Source organism: Lissotriton vulgaris, chromosome 7 (genome assembly GCF_964263255.1).
Source record: "Lissotriton vulgaris chromosome 7, aLisVul1.2, whole genome shotgun sequence".
Lineage (NCBI taxonomy): Eukaryota > Metazoa > Chordata > Amphibia > Caudata > Salamandridae > Lissotriton > Lissotriton vulgaris.
In genome coordinates, this window is record NC_141695.1 from 1,756,926,652 (window position 1) to 1,756,942,951 (window position 16,300).

Sequence of the window (16,300 nt, forward strand, 5' to 3'; positions counted from 1 at the left end):
ATAGTAATTATTGTTAAGTAAGTATATATTATATATGATTTTTAAATATTATTTTTTTTATTAAATATGTATTTTTTTTTAACCATTATTATATATATTTAAATATGTTTAAGTAATTAATAAGTAGTATTTACAGTATTTTTTATGTTATTTTAAATCCAAAAAAAATCGATATATTTGACAACGATATTTTTAACATCGATATTATTTTTTCGATATTTTGGTACTTACCATGTTGTACATAGGGCGTCGATATTTTTGCTATCGATATAATTACGCCGATATTTGTGTAGGTCGAAATTCTGTCTGTCGAAATTCTGTCATAGATCCGGTCAACCGACAGCTCGTTATTCATCTACAGAGCCATGGATTACTGGACTCATCACAGTCTGGTTTCAGGGCCGCCCATAGTACTGAAACAGCATTGGTAGAGGTCACAGATAACACCAGGCGAGCATTGGACAGAGGACAATGATCTATTCCCGTCCTACTAGATCAATCTGCTGCCTTTGACACCATCTTTCACAGCATTTTAGATCTAAGGCGCTGGGAGATTGGTGTACAAGGGAAGGCCCAAAAAGGGCTCAGCAGCAATCTAACAGAACGAGTTACAGCCGTTCAGATCGGTGACATCGTCTCAAGCAATAGGCCAGGTAAGATTGGAGTACCACAGGGCTCTATATTGAGCCCGACACTCTTTAATCTATAAATGACTCCATTGGCCAAGGTGATCCGATCCTATTGGCTTTGATGTAGTGGCATATGCCAATGACACTCAGGTTCTCATCACCCTTGGCCCAGCCCCAACAGACACGAAATCAAGTTTTAAAGCTTGCATGACCCATATCGATAGATGAGTGAATTTAAATCACCTACAACTAAACGGGATAGTTCACTTTGGCAAAGTGCCTGAATACTAGTCAGGTGACTGGTGGCCTCAAACCCTTGGCCCCTGCCCAGTGCCTAGACAATCAGTCCGGAACTGGTTTAGCAGGGAGCCAAAAACTTGGCTATTTGAGAATTAACTGAATTAACTGAATCCTATCTAGACCAACTCCTGAGTATTCCGCAAGCGCCATGAGACTTCCGGGTGATAACTGCGCTAAATAAATATTCCTGATTTGATTTGATTTGATAATCACATGGGAGCCCGGGTGGGCTCGGCCCACATGCTGTTCCCCTTGCCCGGGGAGCTGGGACTGGCCATGCTGCTCTGTTCCCACACAGTGCCCCCTCTTTGGTTACAGAAAATGTCCACCCCTGCCCTCTTAATGCCTGGGCTATTATTAGCAAATGTCACTCAGTTATCTGAGAGAGGCTCTTTTTAGCTGCCATCTAAGTGCCTGACACTTGGGTTTACAACAGATTAAATTACACTTTAGGCTGGTTTTGCTTCACTGAAAGTAGACAAAAGAAGCAGCTGCTGTGGAAATGTAATCTGGCACCGACAAGCACAGGGTGCCATGCCTGACGCCTTTCTCTCTTTCGTCTCTCCAGAGGTTCTTAACCTGCAGGTGACAATTTTCAGATTAGGTTCCTGACAAGCTGCTCTCTGCAGGGCTGGAGAGTGGGATGCATTGCCCTAATCTCGCCGCTGCTTTCCCTCCACGCCGTTTGGTCAGAGCAACGGGTTTTAGGTTGTGAATTCTTAGAGTAAGTTAGCAACACATCATTTCTTCTTTCTGAGCGGCATGTTGACTGGCCTCCTTTCACAGGGCCCTGTTCACTACCATTTTGGTATTCACAGAAGGCACTTGCTCATTTTGGTATTCACAGAAGGCACTTGCTCATTTTGGTATTCACCGAAGGCATTTAGGACTCCTAACTTCTGTGAATATCGAAATGAATAAGTAAGTGCCTTCTGTGAATACCGAAATGAATGAGTAAGTGCCTTCTGTGAATACCAAAATGACAGTAAGTTTAGGATTTTGTCTTAAATTAGTTCTGTGAATCTGGCCCACAGCAATTAGCGGCACTTCTGTTTAAGCTGGAGGAACCTGCCAGAATGTCACTTTCTGAAATGCACATCTATTTCTAAAGCCTCACGTTGAATTTGACTTTATTAGCCATAGAAGCCACCAATCGGCCTAAGCTGCCCACTTTTGAATTGGGGGCATGGCATAGCCAATAGGTCTCGCCTTTGGGACCTTATAAGTATTTAGTTATGCGGTACAATATACTTGGTGCAACAACATCAACTGTTGCATGGCTAAACACTTATATGGTCCTAAAGGTGAGACCTATTAGCTATGACAATGCTTGATTATATATATTTCATCCCCAAGGTGGCCCTATGCAGCCCTTAATGTGCATTGTACTTAAAAGTTGGACAAGTGCTTTTAAGCTTTACATGTCCTGGCAGTGAAAACAAATTCATTGTTCATCACGGTGCAGCTTACCTCTCCCATAGGAAAGCATTGGGTTAACTTTTTACATGTCATAACTGCTAACCTTTGATCAGGAGCTGGTAGGAAAGTCATATTTCATATCTGAAGAATTGTAATTTAAAAATCTCTTTATTGGTAAATTATCAAAATGCCACTTTTAGAAAGATACAATTCAAGGGGTGGAATACACACCTTTTTTTTATTGTAATCCATGCTTCTCCATTACATTTTCAAGAGTGAGTGCACACCGGTTAGGTGCCACGCCCAAAGGTACCAAAATTAACAACAACATTATTAACTGGGACATCATCTTGCCCCAAAAACCAATCGCACAGCTGAGTTACGCCACTTTGGCTGACATTTATTTGTTTTTCCAAATGTACTCCATGTTTAATCACGTACTCTATCCTTTTTACACCTCAATTTTCCATCTATAATATACTTTCATCCACACACTGGTTATTGTGCCATTTTCAAGTTTTCTAATGTTAAAGCTGTGCCTTTCGGACCTCTTGCTGAAACACAACAGATGCATGAGTTTGCTCAAAGCAGCATTTTTAAAAAAAAGAACCCAATGCATTTTGGGCTACAAGCGCCCTTCGTCTGGGGAAGTGAACAAATGAATAAAACATATAGTCATTACCATGTTAACCATTTCTAAACATTTTACATCTCCAGCATATATTAGTGATAGATATGCAAAATAACTTCTCGTCTGCTGGTGACCAGGGCATGAATAACAGTCTTTCTGTGTTCAAGGGGGATCCATTTGACTGTCTTACATAGGAGGCGGAGGGTGTGGCAGCAGGAAGATGAGACGGGGTTGATCTGGTAGTCCATTTTGAGCTCGGAGTCCAGGATGATTCCCAGGTTGTGTGCGTGTTCCATGGGGGTGGGCGGGTTTCCGAGGGCAGGGGGCTACCAAGTGTCGTCCAGGCATCAGGGTTTGGGCCCATGATGAGTACCTTCGTCTTGTTGAACTTTTTAGTTGTAGGCAGCTGTTTTTCATCCATTTGGCAACACCTTCCATAACTTCTTTAACGTTTTGTCTGGCAGTGTTGGGTTTATTGGATAGAGAGAGGATGAGTTGGGTGTCATCTGTGTAAGACACAATGTTGAGTCCGTAGGTTCTGATGATGGGGGCGAGCGGAGCCATGTAGACGTTGAAGAGCATTGGGCTGAGGGAGGACCCCTGAGGGACTCCGCAGGTGGTTGGGGTAGGGTCTGAGGGGAAAGGGGAAAGGGGGGAGTCTCACCCACTGCCGGAGAGGAAGGAGCTGTTCCAGTAGAGGCCTTGTCCTGGATCCCTACATCATGAAATCTGCATCTTAGGGTGCGGTGGGAGACTGTGTTGAATGCCGCTGAGAGGTCGAGGAGGATGAGGGCTGCTGTATCTCCTTTGTCCAGTAAGGTGCAATGTCGTCTGTTGCAGCGAGGAGGGCGGTTTCCGTTCTGTGTTTTTTCCTGAAACCGGATTGGGAGGAGTTGAGGATGTTATGCTCTTCGATGAATGTGGTGAATTGGCTGTTGATGGCTTTCTCAATGACTTTTGCAGGGAACTGGAGCAGGGAGACGGGTCTGTAATTTTTGAGGTCGGTGGGGTCCGCCGAGGGTTTCTTCAGGAGGGGGTTGACCTCAGTGTGTTTCCAGTCGTGGGTGAGTAAGGCGGTCGCTAGGGAGCGGTTGATGGTGTGGCGGAGCATGGGTGCGATGGTGTCAGTGGCTCTGTTGAAGATGTGGTGGGGCAGGGTTCCGTGGGGGCCCCGGAGTGGATTGACTTCATCCCCTTCAGTGTGTCTTCGGTGGTGAGGGCTGTCCATCTGTCAAGCATTGGCTTCGGGGTGTCGGGGTGGTTGGTGGGGGTTCCGTGTGTTGGCTGTCCATGTTGAAGTTGTCATAGATGTTCTTGATTTTGTGGTGAAAGAAGGTGCTGAGTTTGTCGCAGAAGTCCTGTGAGGTAGGGATGTCAGTTGACTCGCTGGTGGGTTGGCCGAACTCCTTGATGATGTTGAAGAGTTCTTTGCTGTTGTGTGCATGAGTGGAGATTCTGTCTTCAATTGCTTGTTTTCTCGTTTTTCTGATGAGTTCGTGGTGGATGTTGGTAGCAGCTCTGAAGTTGTTGTGAAACTCTGTGGATTTGGTATTCCTCCAGGTCTTTCGAGGCGGCGGCAGGTACGTCTGGAATCTCGAAGTTCAATGGTGAACCATCTGGATTTTTTGGCATGGGTGTTGTTGTTTTTCTTGAGGTGGGCTATGGTGTTGGCGCTGTCGGTGATTCACCTGTGCAGGGTTTGGGCTGCTGTTTTGGGGTCGTCATTTGCCGTGATGGTTGGGGTGGAGTTTCTGAGTGAGTAGGTGAGCTGGTCGTTGGTGATTCTGGTCGTTTCTTCCTGGGAGCAGGTGTTGGTGTTTGTGGATGGTGAGTGTTCTGAAGGTGACGGGGACGCATCAATGGTCGGTCCATGGGAGTTCGGTGGTGTGGCTGAAGGTGATGGAGTTTCCTGTTATGAAGAGGGGTTCGAGGGTGTGTCCTGCTGAGAGCGTGGGTTCAGTCATGATTTGGCGGAGTCCAATGTTGTGGAGGTTGTCCAGAAGGGATGTGGTGTTGGGTTCCAGTTGGTTGTCGAGGTGGAAGTTGAGATCTCTCTCCCAGCAGGGTGTAGTTGGTGGAAGCGATGGCATGCGGGGAGATGATGTATTTGATGGATTTGGAGTTGGACACACTTTGTGTATACGAACCACGCTCCATCGCGATCTGCCATAACTTTAGACTTCGCCTTGGCCTCTCACGCGACTAGATCTCCTCGGTTAGCACTTTGATCTTTTAGGTGCTATTTTTCACTTTAAACTTTAAAAAATCATAACTCAGGTTCTACTAATGGGATTTTTTGTTGTTTTGATGTGAAATAATTTCTTAATATTTGCTCTATTTTTCTAAATCGATATGGGTTTTTTCTTGTGTTGTGTTTTCACTTTATTACTATTTTTGTGCTGATGCATAAATACTTTACACATTGCTTTTAACTTAAGCCTGACTGCTTGTGAGTCAAACTACCAGAGGTTTAAGCACAGGTTAATTTTGTGACTGTTTGTGGTGCACTAAAGGGGATTGTAGGTGTTGAGTGAGAAGGGCTCACATCCCCCCTCAGCCAACAACCAAATTTCCCACAAGAACCCTAATTGTAATTTCCAGGTTATATTATGATAAACTGGCTAACAGCCTGAAATGTAAATTTAACATATTTGTCATATATTGCCCCACACATAACAGGTTGCCTGTAGGCTCTGAATCAGAATCCTGATTGTCAACATCTATCCCCATCACCTGGTTGGCGCCTTTCAATGCATTAGGGCTTGTGGGGCGAAGAAGGGCTCCTTGCAATTGTAAACCACATTTGTTACTCAGAATAGAAATGAGCTGGGGTTATTTACAACAATTTGATGCAGGGCAGCGCAACATGTCGATTTGCTGTGCTGCTTTGTATCAAACGAAAAGGGCAGGAATGCACCGTATCTATGACATACGGCATATTCATGTCCTCTGTTACTGTGCTGGTAAACAAATGGCTGCCTAGCACCAACGCAGGCGCCCTCCCACTTTGGTGCAAGGGTGCTTTTATTGAAATCAGGTTGTTTTTGGCAGGAAGGGACACCTTCTTTCACAAAAACAATCAATGCACCACCCCTGGGGAGGTGTAGGCTATTGACGCATTCCCATGTGTACAGCAGGTTGTAAATCTGGAAATGTGTCAAATACCATGGGTGCTACATGGGAACACTCAGCCAGATTCATGAAGCCAAATTGCGATCGCAATAGCTGTGAATTAGCAATTGCGACTAAATTTGAAGAAAAGGAATTCTTGATAGTGAAAACTCTAAAATTGTGAATTCGCTAAAGAAAAATTGCGAGTTCGCAAAGTAATTCGCAGAATCCAGGAAGAAGCCCATTAGCGATTCGGAAATTGCGAGAAACCATGGATTCTGCGAATTAATTTGCGAAATCGCTAAATAATCGCTATCGCTATTCAAGTAAAATCGGAAAATGCGAAAAACCCGAAAATCGCTATTAGCGACGCACAATTTAAGGAGAACCCAAACCAGGTGGTAACCAGTAAGGAACAAAAAAAAAGACTTTAACAAACTACCAACAGGTGCAGGCCTGACCAAACACACTTAAGGATACGCAGCTGGAGCATGAGTACTCTCACAATGCCAGGACTCTACATGGTGGTCAGGCGGCGAAGGCTACAGTGAGCAGCAGGGAACAGAAGCAGGATCCAGGAGCAAATATTCCGCCAGCAGATCACCCTTCTGGCCAAACTGATGAGCAAATTTACTCTAAGTACCGCCTGAATGGGGCAATGATCATCAAGCTGATCCGGGACCTAGACCCCCTGATGCAGCACCCAACAAGGAGGACCAATGCCGTGCCCACCCATGTCCAGGTCTTGTGCAGCCTGCACCTACTGGCCTCCGGAAGCTTCCGGGGGATAGTTGCTGATGCAGGGGGGATATCCCAGCCCACCATGTCCCGCTGCCTAAGGAGTTTCCTGGAGGCAATGCTGACCCGGCTACACCACTACATCTCATTCCCGACCACCCAACAGGACTTGAATGACACCAAGCTTCAGTTCTACAACATCGCGCAATTCCCACATGTAATAGGATGCATTAACTGTACCCACATCCACATCTGCCCACCAGCACAAACGGAATACATGTACCACAACCGCAAGCCCTACCACTCCCTCAATATCCAGATGGTGTGCAACGCCAAGACAATCATCACGGACATAGTGGCACAATATCCGGGGAGCACACATGACTCCTTCCTATTCTGGCACAGCGGCATGCACACACGACTGGCCAGGGGAGACTTTGGCGAAGGACACCTACTAGGTAAGTACACATGCCCCCAAATAGTACACTGTGATCATGTATCTGCACAGAACAGGCACTCACCCTGTGCTTCTTTCCTTCAGGTGACAGTGCCTACGGTCTCCGTGAGTACCTCCTCACCCCATACCTCAACCCTGCCACACCACAGCAACGGCGTTACAATGCTGCACACATACGAACATGAAATTGCATTGAGAGGACATTTGGGCTTTTGAAGAGCCGTTTCCGCATACTTCACAAGACTGGTGGGGCCATCAAATGCATGCCTGAGGTCTGCTGCCGCATCGTGGCAGTGTGTGCAATACTCCACAACATTGCTACCAAGCGCAGGATACCAGTGGAGATATCTGGCAGTGAGTCGGAAGGGGACAACCGCCCACCTCCACATGTGCGTCATGCACGCGGGGAAAATCCTGCAGAAGGACACAGGCACCGCAACCACATCACTATTAACTGTTTCTAGTGCACCCATTCCCCTCACACAACACTGCACTCATGCATGACAAATGTAATAATGACATGAGTTGGAGTTAAGTGAGACCATAAATTTTTATTGTTAATTCACAATAATGTGGCCTTTGTTTTCCTTGGTGTCACATGAGGACAGTATTGCTTCATACGCCCCATGCATGGGTAGAGGGCTTGCTTAGGTGTCCAACATGGCCCTACAGACAGTGTTCAAAGTGTCACTGGCACCTACGTCCAGACGCACCGAGTCATCTCTCAGGGTCCTGAGGGACCTCGCTGACATCGTCACCCCCCCTGGTTCACCATGGGCAGTGGGCTGCATGCTGAGCACTGCTGCTGTCAGCTGTTCAAGTGACCTGGCCAAATCCTGGCAACACTGTACCATTTGCCCTTGCATGGCAAGTGATCTGCGTGAAAGTTGCGATGTAGCATTGCCTACTATCTGGGTGGACCTGGTGTAGGCCGACAGGCGGGCCAGTAGTTGGCGGTGGCGGCGGCGGGTCATGTTCCGCTGGGCTACCAGCATCTGACTATTTTCACGGACAGCTGCGGTCATCTGTCCGACATTGTGGGAAGTCTTCTGCAGCTGAAGATGTATCGCTGCCAGGTGACGCACCTGTGTTTGGTGTACCGCCAGCATGCGGCGTTCAATGGCCAGGCCAGGATCAGGTAGATGGAGTGCCCTGCCCGTGCCTGCTGAGGCTTGACGCTGCTGGTGCCTCAGTCCGCTGGACTGGGATCTTGCTTCGGCTGTGCGCATTGTCTGCCTCCTAGCCACTGGTGGTGTGGCCTGTACAACTGCCGTGGGTGTCTGTTGGGGTGGTGGCTGGACACCTGTGGCTGCAGGGGTGGCCCTGTCCACACGGGGTGGTGGTGGTGGAATCACTGCAGGTGGCTGGTTGTTGGTCAGATTGGCCCTCACCCTTGGTGTCCTCCGGTAACTCCTCGATATGTAGGGCCTCGCTGTCAGTGCTGGGTTGGTCGGCAGCACCTGTGATGTAAAAGGGTGCATGATTAATGATATGTATCTTGCACATGAGATGTTGCTACATGCATACAGGCTTGCTTTCCCTGACTGGCTTTTGGAATTACTTTGATTTGACAGGTCTGGCTGTGTTGGGCTATCTGGGGAATTATGATTACACTACAACTACCACAATGCGTTGGGGCATTTCAGGTGGGCATGGCCTGCATTACTGGGGATGTCATATTGCTAGCTCAGGAGTCATGGGCATTGTTAGGGGACGGGGTCGCAGTCGCATGGCACTTACCTTGTGATTGTTGGCTGGGTCGGGACGAGTCCAGCTGAGTAACACCCACGCAGGCTTCTGGTGTGAGGGTGTCCTCGACAAGGTCCTCCAATGGAGTGTTGGAGTGTGGCAATTGGAACCCCTCCACAGGTGGCAACTCGCTCCCCAAGCCTCTCCGCAATGTGCTCCTTTGCACGACCTCTCAGGTCGTACCAACGCTTCTTTAAGTTGTCTATTGACCGCTAGATCACTCTGACTGTATTTACTTTTGCGCGGATGCGCAGCCAGATCCGGCGCCTGTCTGCCTCTGGCACTCTCCGGGAGTCCTTGCCGAAGAGGCGTCCATGGTCCTTACAGACCCCCTCAATGAGGTACTCAAGTTCTTGTTCAGAGAACTTTATTGTTCTCTTCCTTCCTTGGCCACTGCTCCCTGCTGCTTCCTGGGACATGTTGGTGGTATGTGTCCTGCTGGGGTGCTGCAAAATCACTGTTGTGGAGCTCTTCACAATGCTGCTTCCACGGTCTGGCTCAGTGATCTGTTTGTGGGAGGGAAAAGCCTACTTCCTGGTTGTGATGTCATCAATGGGCTCGAAATGCGACTTTCCGTTTTTGTGATCTCACAGTTAGCGAGATCGCAAATTGCGATTTCGTGAATTGCGAGATCGCAATTTCAACATGGAAAACAGGCGATTCTGCGAAATGTAAGCGATTGTGGCAAAATCGCAATCGGAAATTGCGGCCGATTGCAATTCGCATTTTTCAATCGCATTTCTTCATGAATGCCATTCTGCGATTTTCAAATTGTGAATCGCTATTTTTCGCCATTAGAAATTCGCAGAAATGCACTTTGATGAATCTATGTGACTATCCGTAACACCCATGGCATGCCTCCATATCGCAGTGTGAGGCAACGCAGTGACATGCGCTGCATTGCCTCACACCATATCTATGAAGCAATGAAAAGCCAATCAGGGTGGCTTTACTTGACCTTGTAGATATGACTCATCAGTGAGTGCCTCCTGAGCATGGGTGCGGGAAGAACGGGGAACTATCGGCACGTTTCCCTGTAACTAGAGGCGTACGCCAGGGCTGCGCCCTGGCTCCTACGCTCTTTAGTCTCTATATAAATGGCCTGGTGGGGGAACTAGGTAGAGTCAGGGATAGCGATGCCCCTTGGTTGGCATCAGGTCGGGTGCCTGCTCTGATGTTCGCAGACGACACCTTATTGTTGTCGCGAACATCAACAGGCATCCAGCGGGTTCTGGACGGTTTTGTTTCATTCTGCGCCTCGCGGGGACTCGAGATTAATTTAGAGAAAACGAAATTTATGATCTTCGGTCCCCTGAAACGCACCCGCCCCAGCCCTACATTAAGTGGCACCCCGCTCAAAAGGGTGAGAACTTTTGTATACCTGGGGGTCACTTTGGCTGAGGACTTTGGTTGGGGCCCTCAGGTAGCCAAATCTACCCTAAAGCTCTCACAGATACTAGGGGGCATAGGTAAGTTCCAGAGGACAACACAATTTAAGCCAGTCTCCCCAGCGCTTGAAATCTACAGTGTTCAAGTTAGACCTGCTGTAACTTACGGTGCAGAACTTTGGGGACATTCGAGTATAGCAAGCCTTCTCAGGGTTGAACGGGCCTTTATGAGGAATCTGATTGGTCTACCCCAAAGCACCCCGCTCATACCCTTGAGATTTTACCTACGTGTGGAGCCCATTTCTGAACTATTAGCGGCCCGACCCCTCCTGTACTGGAGAAGGCTCTAGACAGTACCTGAGCTTGCGGACTACAGAGCTGAGTTCGCTGCTGTCTGGGGGTCGTTGAAGAGTAAGAAAATACCCTGGTTGCTCCACATTAAAACTATTGCCTATCAAATAGGAATGCCCTAAATATGGGAGAGCCCGGCGGAGAGGTTTCCAGTGGTGCGGAGAACTGAGCTGCTGGCCTCTCTGAGGCACTATAACCTAAGTTTGCTGCACCGCTCGCCAAGTATGGGCAGGTTGTCTGCGGAATTTTTACAGGTAAAACTCGTGCCCAGGAGGGAGGAATTTCTGGACCAAATAGAACCCCCCCTTGAAGAAAACTATATACACAATTAAGGCACGGTTGCCTGCCACTTGGGACACTGACCTGCAAATGGGCAGATCAAGAGGAGGGAATCTGCCCTGTCTGCAACAATAGCAAAGAAGACATTGCCCATGTCTTTTTCTTTTGCGCTGCCTATAGTGCAATCTGGAGAGCTTGGCTGGTACACTATGTAGAAATCTGGGACTAAAACTTTGTGCTCAAGCCGTTAGAATTTTAAAATATGACACATCCCCCCTCATTGTGTTTTCGGTCTCCCGCTTTTTGTACGGCATGTGGCGCAGAAGGTCCACTTTGATTAATTGTGACTAACTATAATGATGGCCATTTTTAGTTTGATAACTGATTGTATAATAATGTTTTAACTGCTGGTTCTTAATTATTTATATATTTTATTGTATGTACATACTTTATCTGTGCTTTTATGGTCGTTGACCGAAAGAAAGTTATCACAAATGAAGCAATTTGCATTTTTCAATCGCATTTCTTCATGAATGCCATTCTGCGATTTTCAAATTGTGAATCGCTATTTTTCGCTATTAGAAATTCGCAGAAATGCACTTTGATGAATCTATGTGACTATCCGTAACACCCATGGCATGCGTCCATATCGCAGTGTGAGGCAACGCAGTGACATGCGCTGCGTTGCCTCACACCATATCTATGAAGCAATGAAAAGCCAATCAGGGTGGCTTTACTTGACCTTGTAGATATGGCTCATCAGTGTGTGCCTCCGGAGCATCATTAAAAGTGATGTTCCGGTGTCATACAGGGCTCGGAAATGAGCCCCAATGTATCTATTAGGTTTTTTTATGGAGCACAAAAAGTTTCCATATGTGTTATTCTGGTTTCCCAGCATCAATATTACAAGTGCAGAATGCAAGTGACTCTTTTAGCCACCAATGTAGAAAATAATCACTACACAAGAAGCATATATTTCCCAAAATTATATAGGACAATTAAGCACATCCACAAATTAGTTAGGGTTGGGTTTAATCAGAAAGGAAGCTTCAAAGCTCATGGTAGTAGGGGCCTGCAGTGGGCCTAGAAAACAAATTCATCTGATAGTGGCTATTTAACCAGGCACCAGGTAAGTAGCCCATTTTCCTTCTATTTACTTGGCCTATGGCGAAATCAGCGGCCATGCATGAAGCTGAGAAACTTCACCATTCGCCTGTCGCTGGCTGCCTAAATAGCAGAGATTCAGCACTGCTTGGCAAGCAGCTAGGAAAGTAGCAGAAAAGCTTCACTACTTATCCGGTTGAGGTTAAATAGTAGAGATTGTGCCCTGTTTGCCTGGCGGCCGTGCAAATAGCAATGGAAACTTCACTATTTATTGGGCCACTGGCTAAACGGCAGAGATGATATATGCTTTGGCTGCCAGTCATGCAACTAGCCCTGAAACTTTATGATTTATCTGGCCTGTGGCTAAATAGCAGAGGTTGTGTGTTTTTTGGCCAGCAGTGAAATAAATAGCAAAGACACTTAACTAATCACATGGCCAATGGTAACTAGCAAACATTGTGCACTATTTATCCACTGACTGTGCAAACTCCCAGAAAACATCACTCTTTACCTGCCTGCTGTCTAAATAGCAGTGATTATAAGAAATTTGCCCAGTGGTCATATAAATAGCAACAAAACATGTTTATTTACCGCGCTGCTGCTAAAATACCAGAAATTAATTACTCTTTAGCTAGTTGTCTTGTAAATAGTAAAGAAATTGCACTATTTTCCTGGCTGCAGACTAAATAGCTGACATTATGTACTAGTTAGATGCCAGCCTTGTAAATTGCAAAGACACTTCTTTGTTTACCCATCCATTTACTCCATAGCAGGAATTAAGGGCCACATGCATCAAAGTCCACTTTTGAGATTCCTTATTTGCGATTTTTAGGGAATCGCAAATAAGGAATCTCAAAACGGGATGCATGACTTAAATTGCATTAAATTTGCGATTCGGTGAAAATCGCAATTTTTACCGAATCGCAAATATTATGCGAATTCCAATTTGCGATTTCGCAATTCGCATTGATTCCTATGGGCCAAAAAGCCCATAGGAATCAATGGGAATTGCGAAATTGCAAATTAGAATTTGCAAAATGTTAATGCATTCCATGGGTGCAAAGGACCCCCCCTGCACCCCTGAAATGTATTTTGAGGTGCATGTTTCACACACACATGTCCTAAGGACATGTGTGTCTGTAACATGACAGTGTTTTAAAATGCAATTTTGAGCATTTTAACACATTTCCGCAAATTACCACGAGGTTCAACCTTGTGGTAATTTGTACCCCCTAATTGCGAATTCGCAATTTTAAAAGTAATCATGCATTGCTTTTAAGAAATCGCAAATTTGCGATTCCTTAAAAGCAATCGCATTTTTGGAATTCGCTAAAATAGCGATTTTGCCAAAAATGCTTGATGCATCCCAAAAACCTATTTAGGAATCGCAAACGGCCGAATTTAGCGATTCGCACCGTTTGCACTTCCTAAAAAGGTTGATGCATGTGGCCCTATGTGCTACTGGGCCAGCATCTGTCCAAATAGCAAAGAAACTTCAGTATTCACTTGCTGGCTGGTTAACTAGCAGGCAGTATGCACAGTGAGGTCATCAGCCAAGCAAATAACAAAGACACTACTATTAACCCAGCTGCTGGCTAAACAGTTGAAAGTGTGTATTATCATGCCTAGCTCACATTCCAGCAGGCACTTACTACCAATTAGGACTGCCGACAAAGAGTGAACCCAATGGGCACACATCTCTTTATGCAATATTATGCTAACCCTCCCTCTAATGCTATTGCACCCGAATAGCACTAACTAATAGGTCTAAAAGTGCCAATGAAGAGGATGTTTGAATGTTTTTATCATAATTGCTACCACATGGCACAGAAACCCACTTCATTTTACCAAGGGCCAAGAGTGAGCAAATTGGGAGGCCCATTATGGAGCTGTCACGTACTTCAGAAATGCTCCTGCTCCTTTACGTTTTTTGATTCAGCTGCATGTTCCTGAAAGCTGGGGAGATGGTGACTTTAGCACGTCAACCCATTCATTGATGCCATTTTAATGAAAAAAACACACTTTTATCCGAAGCACTTTTTCCTATTTGTTCCCAAAACTCAACATGTAGCAATATTATGGCTAATTTCTCAGCGCATCGAGGGGAATCCACAAATCCTGGGTATCTTTAGAATTCCCAGGATAAAAGGACACACATTTGACATGGATAGCTTATGTGGACAACAAGTTATGGAGGCCTCAGAACAAACTATCTCAGACAGACTAAGAAAAGCTTAGCACGGTGGGGGAGAGGAGGTAAGAACCTCCAATCTGCCCCCCAGGAGGGGCAGTAAGATGTTTGGATCCAGAGAGAGGGTACAAGTCTATTGCCAGGGGGGAATACCACCCTACACCCATCCAAATACAATCCTTGGTGGTTGAGTGAGCTTTCTGCCCCCACTGGGCACAAATTGGAGGAAAACAGCTCCTATTTGCCCCTGATAAGGGGCAGAAAGACTGCTGGGGTTTTCCGAGTGGGTGGGTGCCAGGCTCAATAACTGGGAGGGCCACCCCACCTATTCTGCAGTTAAAAATAAATCCCTGGTGTCTAGTGGGCTTTTTGCTCCCTGGGGGAAACTAAGGCATGTTCTACCACCTGCCCCGGGAACTACTATCCTCCAAGACCCCATTAACCAACCCTGTAGAGTTCCCACCAGTGGCTGATTTCTTGGGACAGACAGAGTCCCTGTGCTTGTGTCCGAACTGGGAACACTCAAAGCAGCAGGGTTCAAAATGGGGTGAAATGGGGCACCCAAGGCTACCACCCACCCACCTGTTTCTCAGACAGGGCTGTGGAACGCCTCCCCGCACCTTATTCTGGGCTCTGTCTGTGTCACCTAGGAGCTCCACCTCCCTTTGCTGGGGGAGACCTAAACCACTCTTCTTTGAATCACTGCCAGTACCTTCTTGTGAACCCTGGTGTTGAGCCGATGCTATGCTTCCGCAAGCTCCCCGGGGTCAGAGAGCTCACCATCCAATAGGTGTTGGCACAGCTCTGTAAAACAATTGCTGAACATGTGCTGTCTGGCAATTAAATTGTACAGAGCTATGTAATCAATCACATCACTGCCCTTCACCCAATCACCCAGTGCCTTGCAAAAGTGATCCATAACACCCACCCAAGTGGCAGCTTCTAGCTGTTCCTAATCTTCTATCTATTCTTATCAGGGGTAAGACAATACTTCCCATGCTTCCTGTCTCCCTTCCCTATGGCAAGTAATGCCCTTTACTGGGAATGTGTATCCAGAGACTGGCTCCCCAATCCTACTCAGGGACCCCGTGCATCTCCAAGGCAACCTCATCAGCCTCAAACCACTTGTCAATATCGGTCCCCACAGCAAAATAAGGCACCAGGTCTTTGGGGATGTGGACCCTCCCGTCTCCACTGGGCATTGGGGTATCACTGCCACCATTGCTGCTGGGCTCTGGGGCTTGTTTTGCTTTTATGTTCATATTTGTAAGGCTCACTTCATGAGATAACACCTCTTTTCCTTCTTCTAAGGTAATGTCGGCCTCAGCCCTTCACTCCTCCTTCACTCCTCCGTGATCCTCTTGGCAGCTGCTTCATTTGCTGCCCTTCTTGCAATAGCCTCCTCTGCAGCTCTTTTTGCAGCTGCCTCCTTCTTGGCTGCTTCCGTTCCAATCATTGAACCAGGAACCTGAATTCCCTTTCAACTCTCCTGTCCTCCAGCTCCTCCGGGGACAGGTTATGGGAAGAGATTCTGCTCCCTGCTCTTGATCCTATCAGGGGATTTCACTCCTGTGGGCCCCCCTCTCTATTCTCGGTCATGGTCAAGAGGTTTCTCCCTCCTCCTCAATCACTTTGGTTCCCTACTCCCCCACATCTTCATCCTCCTCCTGCTCCTGTGCTGTAGACTTTAACTGGCAAGCCTACTCCTGGGGCCTGAGGGTCTTCTGGAGCTCCAGCTTCTTGGAGCTCTTGGTCACTGGTAGCCCTCTCTCTCTCTCTCTCTCTCTCTCTCTCTCTTTGAAGAGTCCCTCGAGCTCAGCCACAGGATCGCTCTCCAGGTTGTTGAGCTAAATCTCCATGCTTGCAGGTAGAGCTACAGGGGCAAAAAGACAGGTAGAATGAAAATGAATTTGGAAAAAGCAATAAAATTCAATCAAGGAGAATTGAAAAAAG